The sequence below is a fragment of the Crocuta crocuta genome, unplaced genomic scaffold (assembly GCF_008692635.1).
Source record: "Crocuta crocuta isolate KB4526 unplaced genomic scaffold, BGI_CrCroc_1.0 scaffold138, whole genome shotgun sequence".
Classification (NCBI taxonomy): Eukaryota; Metazoa; Chordata; class Mammalia; order Carnivora; family Hyaenidae; genus Crocuta; species Crocuta crocuta.
The window spans coordinates 1,161,765-1,177,675 of record NW_027532585.1 but is presented as its reverse complement, the minus strand read 5'-3'; positions in this window follow the sequence as shown (position 1 = coordinate 1,177,675).

Genomic DNA, 15,911 nt, shown 5'->3' with positions numbered 1-15,911 from the left:
AAAATCAAACTGAAAGTATTGATCAAATGTCTACTAGATGTCCCCAACTGGTAGGTGTGTGGGATACTGAAGAAGCAGACACCATCCCTACCTCTAAGGAGTAGACTTGGAATGCCTCTAGTTGGAGACCCAAGAAGAGAATGTGTGGGCTATTAGAGAATAATGAAGTCCCCGCGACGGTAAGCATTCCAAGTGCCCTGGGTGTCCAAGGCAGAGCAGTCAGCATGGAGAGCGGGGGAACAAAGCAAGGCTCTCTGGAGGAGCTAGGGCCAGAAAGACCTCAGTAACTAGACATTGGGACATGTTCACAATTCTTTAGCACCTGCTGTGTACGGCGTTGAGCTAGGAACTAGGCTTCCAAAGATGACCAGACTCTATAAAACATGAAAGCTGGTGGAAGAACGGATAAACACAGGAAGAGCTCTTCCATGAAGAACATGTGCCGCGGGAGGCCAACGCCTCATGGCAGAGCTGAAAGATCAGACAGAGGAGCCAGAAATCCCTGGTTTCAAAACCCCGCTAGACCATCCCTCTGAGCCTCAGTTTCCTCGTCAGGGCAGTGGAGAGAAAGGTGCCCTCCTGGTAGGGTTGCTGGGAGGCGGTTGGTCTGGGCCCTTGAGAAACAGACACCAAGAAAAAATGAGCTGTGCTAAGGAGGTACTGGGGGTCAGGGAGGCGGGCAGAGCTACCGGGTCACCACGTAGCTTCCCCTGCAGAAGGAAGAAAGAAGGAAGAAGAAAAAGAAGGAAGGGAAGGGAAAGAAGGAAGGAAGGGAGGCAGGTGGGCAGGGAGAGTCTTAGCCTTGCTGTGCTGCCCTAAAAAATGTCAGTAAGCCAAGAGGACACCCTGGAGTCGATGCCGCACGTAGTGGGTGGCCCGTCTTTCTCAGTCTCCACCCCTGCTAAACTCAGCCAACCTCTGGCTGAGAGCGGCAGGTGGGAACATGGTGAGGGATGCAGAGTGTGACAGCAGAACCCGGCAGCAATCATGCCACCCTGAGAGCTTCCTGCTCACGGCCTTTACGGGCCGATTATATGAGCAAATGTGCATACTCGCTATAGTTCTGCCAAGCACCAGGTTTGAGCAGCCTTGTCCATGGTGAGGGATGATGATGATGATGGGCATGCTTATTCATTTCTCCTGGAGGATTTTAGAGGGGATCCATAGACCGTACATGGGAGAAGCAGAGCCCTGCAGAAGAGCTAAGCTTTCTTCAAGGAAGGGGAGGCTTCTGGCCAGACAGAATTTACTACCTGGGAGATGGAGTCAAGCACAGGCCTGACCCCCACAGGCTCGCTCAGCAGACAAAGTCCTCAGCAGCATCTTAACTGGTGGAAGACTCCCCCCCCTACACAGGCTGCCCCAATTTCAAGTCAGTGCACCCACCAGGTCTGCATCTGGCTTGCCCACCTACCTGCTTGGAAAACATCCAGAAGCAAACCGAGAGAAGACCAATCACTGCACGCATTTTAAAATCCTTCAGTGCCTTACACGTACTTTGGAGAGTTATGAGTGGAACACACCCAGATTGGGGGTTAGGCTGGTCTCCCCTTTATAATCAGTTCTAAGGCAAAGTTTAATCAGTAGGAAATTCTATAGGAAGCAAGTTCCACAGCTGTCCCTGCTTTCATCACCACGAGTTTGAACACAGGAGCCATACAGCCTTCAACTTGCTGTTCCCACCTCCTGTCTGCTCACTTACCTCTGGATGGAATGCCCCAGCCTCCTAACAAACCCACTGCTGACTCCCCTTACCTCTGAATCATCCATCTCCTCTTCCGGGAAGTCTTCCTGGGCCTCCTTGGGGATACGTGGGGATCTTCTGGGTGCCTTCATCCTTGCACTTGCATATTGTGCCTTGACGTCCACCTATAGTCCCACCTCCTTGAAGAAAGCATCCACGGGGAAGTCACCCTTGCGCGGCCTGCACCTCACCCTCAAAGGCTGGCTCCCATGAGCCCCAGGAGCAGCTCCCAGAATAAATGAGGCACCATGATGAATAATAGGCTGGCGACGGGGGCGGGGGTGGAAACCGTGCAGAAGAGAGTCATCTGAGAGATTGCAGACGGGGCGTCACCACCCTGGGAATGAGAAAAAAAAAAACCAAAACACTCGAGTGAGGAACAGAGCATCACTATACAGAGGGGGACAGAGAAAGCAATGAGGGGGAGGGACTTGGTTGGTCCTTATGAACCCAGGTCGCTGCTTTCAGGTCTGACTTCCTTGCTGACCACACCAGAGAGGCCAAGCCCCAGGCCCCAGGGCACCTGTGAGCTGCCTTGCCCTTGCTTGTCTTTCTGGAATCCGGGGGTTTTCTCTGAGCCTTCTCTGTTATGGGAGAAATGCAGATATTTGACTGCAGCTCAGGGAACATTGTGTCCTGGACGCCGGGATAGAATTCCACGCGTGGGTCTGCAGACTGAGCAGTCGATGGCTTTCAGCTAAGTCTCACGCACCAACACTGCCCAGTTTGGAAGTGAATAATTGAAAGACTTTGAGGGTCACATTTTTTTTTTTAATAGTTTATTGTCAAATTAGTTTCCACATTTAAAATCCGAGTCCCGAGGCACCTGGGTGGCCCAGTAGGCTAAGCAGCCGACTTCAGTTCAGCTCATGATCTCACAGGTTCGTGGGTTCAAACCCCGCATCAGGCTCTGTGCTAACAGCTCAGATCCTGAAGTCTGCTTCAGACTCTGTGTCTCCCTCTCTCTCTCTGTCCCTCACCCACTCACACTCTGTGTCTCTCTCTCTCTCAAAAATAAATAAATATTTAAATAAATAAATAAATAAATAAAATCTGAGTCCCTCCTGGGTTGCTATTTTCCTCCACCCCGATGAGGTGCCCTGAGAACGCACAACAGCATCCTGAACAAGGATGTACAACAGAGAAAAGAACCGAAGATTGGCTGCTCCGGGGTTCTCATTTCCCGGAGAAGGAAACGAGCCTAGAAACCCCACGATGTGCTGAAGTTGCACAGGTGGCGAGAGGCGGCCGCTGCAGCGAGTGGATGTGCGAGTCAGAGCCCGTAGGGCCGCACGGTGTCCCCCCAGGAGACGGGGGCAGCTCCCAACCCCAGAGCCTGCGAAGGGACCTTATTCGGAAATACGGTCTTTGCAGCCTCTCTCAGACTGGAGTCGCGTGGGCACCGCGTGATCGGTGTCCTTAGAGGAAGAGAGAGATGTGGACGCAGGCATGTGGGGAAGAAGCCATGTGAAGAGGGAGGCAGAGGCGGGAATTATGCCTCACGAGCTAAGACCACCAGGGAGGCGCGGAACAGATCCCACCACTACGGAGAGCCCCCAAGAAGGGACCAGCCCTGCGGACACCTTGACTTTGGACGTCTAGCTCGTGGACTGCGCGAGAATAAATTTCTGTGGTGTTCAACTTACGGTTTGTGGCACTTTGTTTTGGCAGCCGTAGGAAACCGATTCAAAGCCCAAGTCAGGTTTTTCACCTTCGCGAGTTTCCAGAACCAGAACCTAAGGGTAGAAAACATATTTCTAACCCAAAGCTCTTCCTGCCACCTCAGGAAGAAGGAGGAAGATGTAACCTCTTTTGACCCCAGGTCCCATGAGCACACAGATCTGAAAGAGGGAACTGTCCCTTCTTTGGGAGCAAGCCTGAGGGACATGGTTAAGTTGGATCAGTCCTCAGGACTCAAGCATTGCTGTCAAGGGATGCACGTTCTAGAAGCCAAGATACAATGGTCATCCTCGAAAAGAAGTTGGAAAGATATGTGCCTGCCCAGTTTCCCAACCCAAATGATAAGTGGTCCCAGTGGGTGCTTTAATGCTAGAATTTCCAGTGTTACTTTGGGGTCATGTGACTTGTTACACATACACTCTTGGAATTGGTGAAAAACATGCTATTCCAAAAATATCAACACCCAAGCTGCCAAGATTCCTCTCAATGGAGCCTGCAATCACTGAGGTTTGACTTAATTGTCTTCCCCTAATCAGATCATCACTGCCACCCAAGCAGTTCCAACAGCCAGGGCAGAGGAGAGGCTGGGAGGGAATCAGAATGATATTCTCCAGCCTCAGTTGGGGTTTCCCTGGATGTGAGGAGCCAGAACCTTGGTGGCGTTTCACATTTCCAAAGTTTTGGTCTGAATCCATTGCTCATCTCACGACCGTTCTGGATGATCCGACATGAGTAAGGGTTTGTTCGGGCTGTTTGGGGTTCTTTTGTGAGACTGTCACAACAATGACCTCATCTGGAGCCATCTGCTGGCAGGGGGGATTGGCAGGGAGCTTGCCTCTGACTTGTGTTGCTGGAGCAATCAATTCAAGATGGCCACTCTGGGCACAACGCTTGCTAAGCGATATGGCAGCAGATAACCGATTGCTCCATCTCTTTCTCAAGTTACCAAACATGTCAGTGTTCAGGCAGCCCCCACCGAAGGCAGCCTGCCAGCCATGGCAAAGGGAAGACCTCACCCACTGACCCAGAAATATAACCTCCTGCATTGCCTGGATCGGGGGTGGGGGCGGGTCGTGCTTCCCCCGCATCCCCGCCTGGACATGAACTTGCAAAGTGAACGGAGCATAATTTAATCAGAGAAAGCGGTTGTCTTTGGAGCAGAAAGCATGTGGGTACTACCACCACGTGCACACCAACTACACGGAATGACCTTGATCTGCCGCCGTGCAGTTGAACCAAGGCTCTCCCAGTAACAGCAGAGTCTGTGGGAAAGAATCACTCTGGGCACAACTCTGATTCAGGTTGTGATTATCTGAAGAGAATGAACTGGGACATTCTACAAAGGCACAAAGCCCGTAGGTGTTTGGGAATTGTGGCCCGGGTTGCTGAGCACAGCGTTTTTCATGGTCTGTGCAATTAGAGAGCAGGTGTGGTTTTAGGTGCTCGGGAAAAGAAGATTCCTCATTTTTTTACTGCGTGTCCCTGCCCCTCCCCCCACCTTCATTTCTCTGGGAAGGAAAGAACAAAGCTTAAGAAATATGCTAGAAAATTATTTTTGACCCGATTTGTTGAGATTGCCAATTTGCTTCCTGAAGTGGGGCTAATTGGGTAAGTCCAGCAGAACATTCCGGCTTCAACTAGGGAGCCAGTCTCAGAGCAATTCTGTGTGTGCCCTCTGCTGAGAGATGACATGGTGCCACTTTCCTCAGATGTCTTCTTGTTTGAGATCTGGTAGCCACGACCTTCCCCCGGGCCGGGCGTGGGCTCAGCTGCTTCTCACACGTTAAAACCAGCAGCTAGCCATTTCTCGCCAATCTGAGCTGTTACAGACTGCTCAGGCATGCGTTAAGTCTGGTGTGAGCCCGTCATTGTAGCCAAACGAGGTATAATTACTTAAAACTCGGGTCAAGAGTGTAGTGGTAATTTGCAAGAAGGTCACTGTGACATTATCCACATGGAGCAAAACAAAAGCAAGAGAGCGTTGAAAAACACAAGATGCGGTAAGGCAAAAGTTGGGAGAGCTTCAGAGGGACTCAGGTGAGGTAGGGAGGGTGGGGAAATCAGATTGCTACCTGCCTAGTGGTCTCACTCCTAAATTGGCCAGTGTCCCTGATGGCAGGTGCCCAGACACCTTCACCCAGGGGTGAGTTTTGCAGAATCTCCTCTCAGCAGGGACCAGGCCCCCTAAGTGCAAAGCCGACCTTCTCAAAACAAGAGTAATGTATTTGGCAGGGACAGGAGGGGATTGTTTAGGAAAGGACCTAAGCAAGATTAATCTCTTGACATCCGGCCATGCCTGGACCCCTGGCCGGGCACATGTTGAGAGGACCCATCTGCACTACGACATCAAGAAATGTGCATTCCTAGAGGGAGGCCACGGATCCAACCCCAGTGAGACACACATGCACACAAACACCTCTCCCAACTTTACAAAGTACAACCTGGACCACAAATATGCTGACAAGTTTGACATTTTGTAAAGGACGTTTTAGCTCATACTCACCCGAGAATAAGGCCAGCAAAGATGAAGTGCCCACTGCGTACTTCTAGGCTGTCATTCTCCACCTTGGAAGTCTGAAGGGGCTGCTCCTGGGGCACCTGGGTGGCTCAGCAGGTTAAGCGTCAGACTCTTGATTTCAACTTAGGTCATGATCTCATGGTTCAGGAGGTTGGCCCTGAAACGGGCTCTGTGCTGACAGTGTGGAGCCTGCTTAGGATTCTCTCTCTCTCTCTCTCTCTCTCTCTCCCTGCCCCACTCCTGCTCATGTTCTCTCTCTCTCTCTCTTTCTCAAGATAAATAAATAAATAACCATTAAAAAAAAAAAGAAGTGGCTGCTCTTTGGGCTGCTGTCATTAAGGTTCACTGGAACTTAAAATACCAAATATTTTATGAAACTGTCAAAAATGGTAATTTTTACAACCAGGAATCCACTCCAGCTTTATTATATGGAGATTTTTATGACATGCTCTAAAAATCACATTAAAAAAAATTTTTTTTTACTTTTCAGAGAGAGAAAGCCCAGCAATGAGAGTGGCAGAAGGGTAGAGAGAGAGGAAGAGAATCACAAGCAGGCTCCATGCTGTCAGCACAGGGGCTCAATCTCACAAACCGTGAGATCACGACCTGAGCAGAGACGAAGAGTTGGATATTTAACCGACTGAGCTCCCCAGGGGCCCTGAAACTCACATTTTACTCATGCTTTTGCCCAAAGCAAGAGCAATAACATGACCCAACAGCTAGTTCCAACACACTGAAATTAGTGATTTAAAACAAGCCAAATGCACAATGTAGTGCATTTAGCTAAATCACAAGTACATACTGAGGGTCTAGATCACCTGATGATCTTGTATGATGATTGTTAGTATTCGCTGGTGAAGTGACTTCGTCTTATGCCTAAACATCCATAATAATACTTATGATTAGTTGTTATGGGTTTTAAAATCCAGCCAAAGTGATTTCAGGCAAGGCAGGGAAAGCAAAGATTGTTTTCCTTCTACAGAGCTTACAACAAGATGGAGCTCTGGTAATTCTTTTGGTGAAACGTGGCGACAAATTCCACTTGTTACAAGACCAGCTGAGCTCCCTAGTCCCCTCAGTGATGGGGGCAGGGCTCTCCAAGGACATGGTTCAAATCTGAAGCGGCAGTGGGTCCGCTCCTTTATCAGGACTGCTGCCCTGAGCGTCTCACTGGCTGCCCGTGGGGCCAGGCTGACATTCGGCCACTCTACCAGCACCGGGGTCCTCATCCCTCAGGGTGCGGGGACCCCGAAATCACATGGAAGAGACACTGAACTCAGGTGCGGAGCAACAGATAACCTACTTGAACCTCTTGCTCACCCACCGCCAGCCCAAACTCTAACCTTCCCCTAGAGTTTATGGGTCTGTGCAAAACACATTGCACTGGGGACTGAAAAAAAAAAAAAAAAAAAAAAAGACTGGAAAATATGATGCAAATTTGCAATAAGCATTTACGCGGTCGGGGGTGGGTGTGTCTCGGTTCAGCTTTGTGTGTCTGCCCCCTCCAAGGCCCAACACCGTCTAACACAAGCTTCTTCAATGACTTCCTGCCCCGGGGAGGCCAGAGTGGAGCGCTCTGTTGGGCCAGCTCTGGAGACCGTTGAATTCTTAGTCTCCCACTAACCCGGGACGCTGGTACATTTCCTTCCCTCCCCATGTCTCCGTTCGTTTCCTCTTCTGCAAGATGAGCTCCAGTGAGGGCCCGTGCGAGCGGAGGGCTGTTGCAGCCCCAGGGACTTTTCCACTCACCCTTGTTTCTGCGAGGAACCTGCCCGTGCTGTTTCCCCCCGTGGCTGGTTCTTCACGTGGCTGGTTTCAGCTGAACTGTGCGCCCCTGGGAGACCGAAGTCCCTGCTCAGGCTGTCTCTGACATGCTGTGTTTTTCTCTCATTGGGGTTATCACACCCTAAGTTACCCACGTCGTTCGTGAACTTATTTATAGTCAACTCCCACTGTCCCCCCCACCTCACTCTCTGTCACACACACATAAACTCTATGAAAGCTGGGATCTCGCCAGCTTTATTCACTGCCCTATTCTTAAAGCCTCAAACGAGGCTTGGCACGGAGCAGGAGCTCAATGAATACCTGTTATTGAATGAATAAAAATGCAGCTAGAGCCCTTGCGCAATCGTAGGCCTTCAAAAAATATCAGCCAGAAAAATGAATAAAAAGAACTTGAGAAGTTTCTAGTCCAATTGTACATAGCTGGGGGATCCTGGAGTTCATGAACTTCGTGCTTTCCGTGTTGTCTGCCTGATATTAAATGAAGGCCCTTGAACGCAGGACCCTCCTTATTACCTGTGTGTGAGCAGAGGAGTCCGAGCAAAGCCAGAGGCTCTCGTGCAAACAGACTCGAGTCTAAATCCTGGCTCTGCAGTGTGACCACGGGCCAGTCATTCATCCAGGTCCTCCTTCTGGAAAGATGGGGCTAATGAACAGCGTCCTTGGGCTGATATGAGGATTCATAGAAAACAAGATGTTTTCCACAGGAATAGCTACAGAGTTTGCAAGGCTGAGTGAAAAATGAAACTGTGGGACTTCTTATTGAACATGACTAAGAACTTCAAGTTGGCCACAGCCGAATATTAACCCAACCGCAGGTCCTTTCTGAGCACAAGGCCCCGGAGGGTGGGGGTGGGGGGCGCTGCTGAGGTCGCACCCATGAAGCCCGCCCTGCCGCCCAGCCTGGTGTCTGGCAAGGAGTGGAACTCTAACAAATGAGTGTCTTTTTTTTTTTCTCTCCTTCCCTTCTCATTAAAAATCTGATGTAATGAAATGAGACAGATTGTAACTACGGGTTGAACAAAGAGCTCCTGAGCAGTGGAATGTCTGCTAATGCTAACCGTTCAGGCTAATTATCCAGTTTGTGAATTATTCAGATACCTTAGTTGTCTTTCTTCTTGTTCTTTGAGTTATGTCGCTGCTGAGAACTCAAAAATAAACGGTTCCATCCCCCCAGTTTTCTCCGGTACCCAGATAAATGACCACTGAAGAATCAGGTTGAAACCGCAGGCTCACATATTTGGACTAAAAAACTCTGCTCTGTTTATCCCCGATGTACAATATGTATTTATCGATTGCCTTCAATAGGCGGGTAAAACGGACAGTTCCTAAGGCAAGGACCTGGAATCAGTCTGGACAACTGGTGGTTTCAAGAGACAGAAACCCAATCAATTAGTTTAAGCAAAGAAGGGATTGGTTTACTTGACTATGAAGTCCTGGGGTCCAGTCCTGGATCCCTGTGGGATTGAGAAATACAAATATTAGGATCAGTCCTACACAGTGATCATGGACAAAGGTGAGATGCCAAGATTAGCAAGACCTGGTCATATATCCATATCTGTAATCAGAGGAGAGGCAGGATATCACAAGTAAAAATTGCCCAGATCTACACAGGACGGGAAGGCAGTTGTCTAATGGAAAGAAGGGTACTAAATACCGAAGGACAACAGGTACCCACTATTGGTTTTACTGGGAATTTTTAATAATGTTTATTTATTTATTTTGAGAAAGAGAGAGAGAGAGAGCGAGAGCAAAGGAGGGGTAGAGAGAATGGGAGACAGAGAATCCCAAGCAGGCTCGCCAAAATCAAGAGTTGGATGGTCAACTGACTGAGCCACACAAGCGCCCCTTAAAGGGAAGTTTTTGAAATTGGGATCCAATGAAGCAAGCATTTCTAAAGTTCGGAGCTCCCTCTCAACAAACATTTCAGGAAAGAAAAATAAAAGAAAGGCTTATTCTGAGATACTATGAAAATACATACGATTTTTAAAATAAAACATTTTCTTCCCTGATATTCTAGACATAGAGACTTCGTCTTCATGATTCCAAACATCTGGAAGAGAAAGAGAAAACACGTAGGCAATCACCTCCCTATTCCTGAATATCCAGATGTCTGGTGTCACTTAGCCGTTGCTACTGTGCGCGGGAGCCTGCTCACAGCAGAATTGGAATCACTGCCCAGAACCAGGTTCAGATAGTACTTTTCTGAGAATAGAGATAACTTATCTTGTGTTGGTTTTTTTCAGAGCTGAATTAGCCCAACCTACTTAGAGAGCCAAGGATAACAAGTAAAAATGAATACAAGAAAATTTTAAAGTGACATTTCCAAAGCTAATACAGTGGTGTATTGCCTTAGTCTACCTGAATTCTATTGTGGAAGGAGGTATTAAGAAAAAAGCGGGGCCCCTGGGTGTCTCAGTCAGTTAAGTAGCCGACTTCAGCTCAGGTCATGATCTCACAGTTCATGAGTTCAAGCCCCGCATCAGGCTCTGGGCTGACAGCTCAGAGCCTGGATCCTGCTTCGGATTCTGTGTCTCCCTCTCTCTCTCTGACCTCCTCTGCTCATGCTCTGTCTCTCAAAAAAATAAATAAATGTTAAAAAGAAATTTTAAAAAGAAAAAAGTAAAAAAAAAATTATGGTAGCTCCTCCCAGGTTTGCTGATGAAAAATTTGCTTAAAAAGTAGATATTGTGTGGGTGCCTGAGTGGCTCACTCAGTTAAGTGTCTGACTTCAGCTCAGGTCATGATCTCATGGTTTATGGGTTCGAGCCCCGTATCGGGTTCTGTGCTGACAGCTCAGAGCCTGGAACCTGTTTCAAATTCTATGTGTTTCTCTCTTTCTGCCCCTCCTCCGCTCGTGCATTAATAAATAAACATTTTAAAAAGCAGATATTGTGGTGGGGAGAGGACATGATGAGGTGTGAGGCTCTAGCCTCAATTTCACCCTGGAGCCTCAGGCAAGTCATCTAACCTGTCTGGGCTCTGCTTCTCTTCCTGTAAAGCACAGGTATTAGATGAAACGATCTTCTAGGCTTATTCTCACTCAACCATGACTATAATGTATAGTGACTATAGGAGCAATAACAGTAACATCTCACATTTTTACAATACTTTGCAGTTTATAAAGCATTTTCATGCTTGGCTCACTTGATCCCCACAGGAAGCCTGTGAGCAGTATGCTCAGTCAGACTTGGTCCCTCTGTGGCGTGGCTGTGTGGCATATGGTAAAGATGTCCCTGAACCAGGTCTCCCCGTGGTGTGAAATAGATCTCCAAATTTCAAAAGTGGGTTCAAGTGTTCGTGCATTATGAAAATCATCTTTTGAAATGCCCTTGACAGATTTCAGGCCATCAGGTCTCCTAGTGGTCATGACTTTTGAATAAAGTGGATCTGAATTCGAGGCTTACACTAGTGTTGACTTGGGGCTCCATAGTTACTCCCATTTAAAAGTCACCCAGCAAATGCAGGGCTGGGACAGAGAAAGTACAAGATGAGCCAGGAACATCTTGTGGTGCCAGGAAATAAGGGAGGGCTCAAAACATGATAAGGGCTTGTTGATGGAATGAAGAGCCAAGCCAGAGGAGCTTCCAATGGCTTAATCTAGAACATCTTGAGCCCCAAAATAAATTAGGAAACCACTGGATTATAACTCACTGAACAGAATAAATATCTCAAGTCCATACTGACTTACTTATATTAATTAATTAAGGAGAAAAGACTGCTCTTCCTTAGAATAAAATCCCTATTAATAAATGTAGAAGGACAAAAGGAAATAGAAGAAATTTTGGTAATAATAGGCAAGCTTTGTAATAATCATTATTGCAGATAAGACAGTTACAGATGCTAACATTAGTGGGTGGAAGTTTCAGAAACAGAATCCGCTTAGTCTCACAGAAGCTCCCCCAAGATATTAATTAACTAGGGAAGAAAAGGTACTGGAAAAAGCCAGCAGACCACACCTTCACCAAGAGATCAAGGTAAATATCACCAGTAACAAGATGCATCAGCATCAGGAACCCCACAATAGGATGCCCTGGGAAGGATAAGACATCACTTCTGTGCGATTCTCACCAGATCTGTACAACCCCATTCCAATCATGGGAAAACTTCAGATACACCCTGATTGAGGGTTAAACTACAGAAGAGCTGGTGAGTAATCTTCAGAAGTGTCAAGGTTGTGAAGACAAAATAGGAACTATTTCAGCTTGGAGAAACCTGAACAGAAAGCATAGGTTAAGTGCAACGTGGGATCCCAGACGTAAGTGGGAAACTCCGCAAGATGCAAATACGGTCTTTGGCTTAGTTAATAGTATAGGATCAATGTCAATCTCCTGGTTCCAATCATTATACTATAGTTATACTATAAACTATACTATACATTTATCCTATATTTATATAACATGCCAGTGGTCTATTAGGAGACCCTGGGTGAGGGCTATACTGAACGCACTGTACTGTTTTTACAACTTTTCTGCGTGTCTCAAATTAGTTCAAATACATTTTTGGATATTCCAGGAGCCATTTTAACAGTTCTCTGAGCTCCTCAAAAAGATAACTTGCTTGTGGTAGATGGAGTAACTGTAATAATCCATCCTTGGCTATCTCTACAAAGGGTATCTCCCTAGAGAGTGAGATCCATGGGAGCCCCACATTTTGACCTTGTCAGTTCACTGTCAACCCAGCTATTGGAAACCATTCTGTGTTCTGGACACTCATCAATGGCAAGTATTGCTAAACTTAACCCTCCTGGGAGATAATGTAAGCTTTTTCTTTTTAAAAAATATTTTAATGTTTTTTATTTATTTCTGAGAGAGAGAGAGACAGCATGAGCAGGGGAGGGTCAGAGAGAGAGGGAGACACAGAATCTGAAACAGGCTCCAGGCTCTGAGCTGTCAGCACAGAGCCCGACGTGGGGCTCGAACCCACGAACCGTGAGATCATGACCCGAGCCGAAGTTGGACACTTAACCAACTGAGCCACCCAGGCACTCCCAGCTCTGTCTTTATTGAAAGCAGACAGAGTGAGCTCCACAGTCCCAAAGATATTTAATAACAGAAGTATAGTCTTAATTTTGATCACATTTATCTTGATTCTTTTCACTTAATTTCTAGAGCACAGCAACCAGAATTCTGCGAGGATAAAATCTGTCCTTTACTCCCGTCTCCAACCCAGCAATTTCTTTGCCGCCAGTGTCTGTTCTCATCCTTAATGGGTGGAGAGCACATGTTATAGTTTAATGTTTTCCACATCTTTTTTGGTTGTTGGTTTTCTTAAAAACACACAAATCTAAATCCGTTATGCATTTCCTGAGGGTGTGAATTGGCAGCAAATTTCAGTTCGAAGCCACATACACCACTGACAATTTTATGACACTACTCAGTCACACACAAAGCCACACAGCTCCAGAGCTGAGTGCCACCGCCTAGAAATGAATCAACCTCCTGGAGCCAGTGAGTTTTGTTTTGGAAACTAGACTTACATTCTCCACATGAGCCACGGATGTCTCTGTTCCTGGGGATTTGGTGGGTAGAAGGATGGCCCCCCCTCCCTGAATTTCTACCTGCTTCATACCTTGAGCAGTTGATCAGCTAGTATCTGATGGACTCCCTTTATCTGAGTTTGGGGGGTTGGCTTAAGGAGATGTACAACACGTGACCTCTAAACATGAGGATCTTACAATTTAGTATCAATTTTAATTGATTTAAACAGTTAAGTCCTAAACAAGAGGAACTTGCTATATAATATTTAGGGCGCCTGGAATCCAGAAAAGGAGAGTTAAATGGTTAGGAAAACTTCGATCAGGAGAGGGATGTCATCCATTCACACAATAAATATTTAAGTTAGTTCATGTTGTATGCCAGGCCCTCTTCTCAGTGCTGGTGTCTCAGTAGAAAACAGATAAAAAACAAAAACTAATAAGTAAACAAGCTCATTTCAGATAGTAGGAAATAAATGAAGGAAAATTAAATTTAAAAATCAAGATTGGTGGGATGTATTCAGTTGATCTGCAGACTTGAGCATGGAANCTCTCTCTCTCTCTCTCAGAAATAAATAAAACATTAAAAAATTTAAAAAAAAGGATTCAAACAGACCTCATCTCTGGCGGTTTTCTTTTAAATTCCCAGAATCAAGGGCCAAGGTGGTTTTTTTGCCATCATTTCTAGAAAGAAGAAACTATGCCAAAGAAGAAAAGAATGCCATTTTTTAATGGATTGTGGCCCTATCATCACTTTTTGGCTAAGTACATCTAAGTCCATTCATTGGACAGTCAACAATATTGATTAAACATCTGGGACAGTGCCTGTTACACAGTAGGTATTCAACAAATGTATGTCAGATGAAGTTATCCCCTAGAATTTTGGTCTTCACTTTAAAAGAATATGGGGTACGAAATGTGATGAGCATGTTCTTTTACATAGCTTTTATACATTTATGGATCAATCCATTAATGTGACAAAGAGCTTCAAAAATAGAAAGTATAACCTAGAGGCAAGCACTCACATTCTTATTATTCATGGAAGTTGTAAGATAATGTCTCTGGCAGCCAAGAGAGCTAATGAAATTGTCCAATGAAGGGAAAATGATCTAAGGACACTCAATGAAAGCCATGCTATAGTTTACAGTATCAATTAATGTCTTCAACAATAATCATTAAAGCAAGCCTTATGAGTATAGTGAAGTTGCTACAATCTTTATGGTTTCATTAGAAAGGCCTTCCACACTAACTGCGGGAGCCAGCTTGCCATGGTGGTAGACGTTTATCACTAGTGAATCCATCTTTGAAGCAAAGGTTTTGTATCCTTCAGGTATACGATAGTAGCCAGCAAAGTGGGCCTGACGAGCCCTGTCCATGGAAATAACAAACTCTATTTCAGCCTTTGCCCAAAGCTCCCTCCCTTAGAGGTTCCCAGGTTAGAAAATGGTACTTCTATACTCTTGGTTATTCATGCTCCAAACCTTCTTTTATTCCTCCTGGTTTCCATAAAATACATCCTATCCATTAATGTCTTTCCAGCTCACTATTGCAGTCCTACGCCAGGCCACCATAATGTCTAGTCTCAGCCAATCGTGTTGGTCATTTCCTCTGCCAGGAATTGGTTAGCCATGAATGTGTGATGCAATTATTATCAATGATATATGAGGGAAAACCTGCTGAGAGCTTCTGGGAAAGGCTCCCACACTCCTAAGAAGAGATGGACTTAAATTCAACTGGTCTTTGTCATTTCTAGCTGTGACACTTAGGATCCAAATAGCTATCTGGTCCCCATGAGAGAAGTTAGCCTGGGGACAAAGCCAATACTCTGAGACAAGCAGAGCAGGGACACAAAGAGCTGGGGGTCTGATGATATGGATGAACCTCTGGATTAACTAACCTGAGAGCCACCCGAAACCTAAGCTACTTAAAAGATGAGATAATAAACGTCCTTATTGCTTAAATAAGTTTGGGCTGGGAATTTCAGACACTTGCAGCCAAAGGCATTTTGACTGATTCAGCCTCACAATCCTCATCTCTTCTACCTTAGGCCAACTCCAAACCATTCTTCATGCAACAACCATTTCGATCAGATGTTTCAAAGGAATACATCTGAGTACGTAATTACTCTGCTCAAAAGTCTTCAATGACTTTTCTTTCCACTTATAAAAATTTAAGTCCCTTCACACAGTCCACCAAGCTCTATCAGTTATCTATTACTGCCTGACAACAAACATTTAGTATCTTATCATGTCTGCGGGTCAAGAGTTCAGGAGTTGCTTAACTTGGAGGTTTGGCTCCATGTCTCATAAGGTTATAGTCAAGGTGCTGGCTGGGACTTGACGGGGGCCAGAGAATCAGCTTCCAAAATGGCGCACTCACATGTGCCACTAGGAGATCTCAGTCATGGGTGTCTTCTTAGCAGGGACACAAGTATCTTCAGATTATAGCAGATGGCTTCTGCCAGAACAAGCGATCACCACTGTGTGTTTTTCTGTCCTAATTTTGAACATCACACATCGTCACTTTCAGCACATTCTAGTCATTAAGTATAGACTGCACTTAAGGGGAAGGGAATTAGCATCTGCCTTTTGAAGGGACAAGTACCAAAGAATTTGCGTGGACAGATTTTAAAATTTCTCCCACAGGCTTTGCATGATCTCATCCGTGCCTACCTGACGTACCTCACATTACGTTGCTTTTTTTCTTGGAGA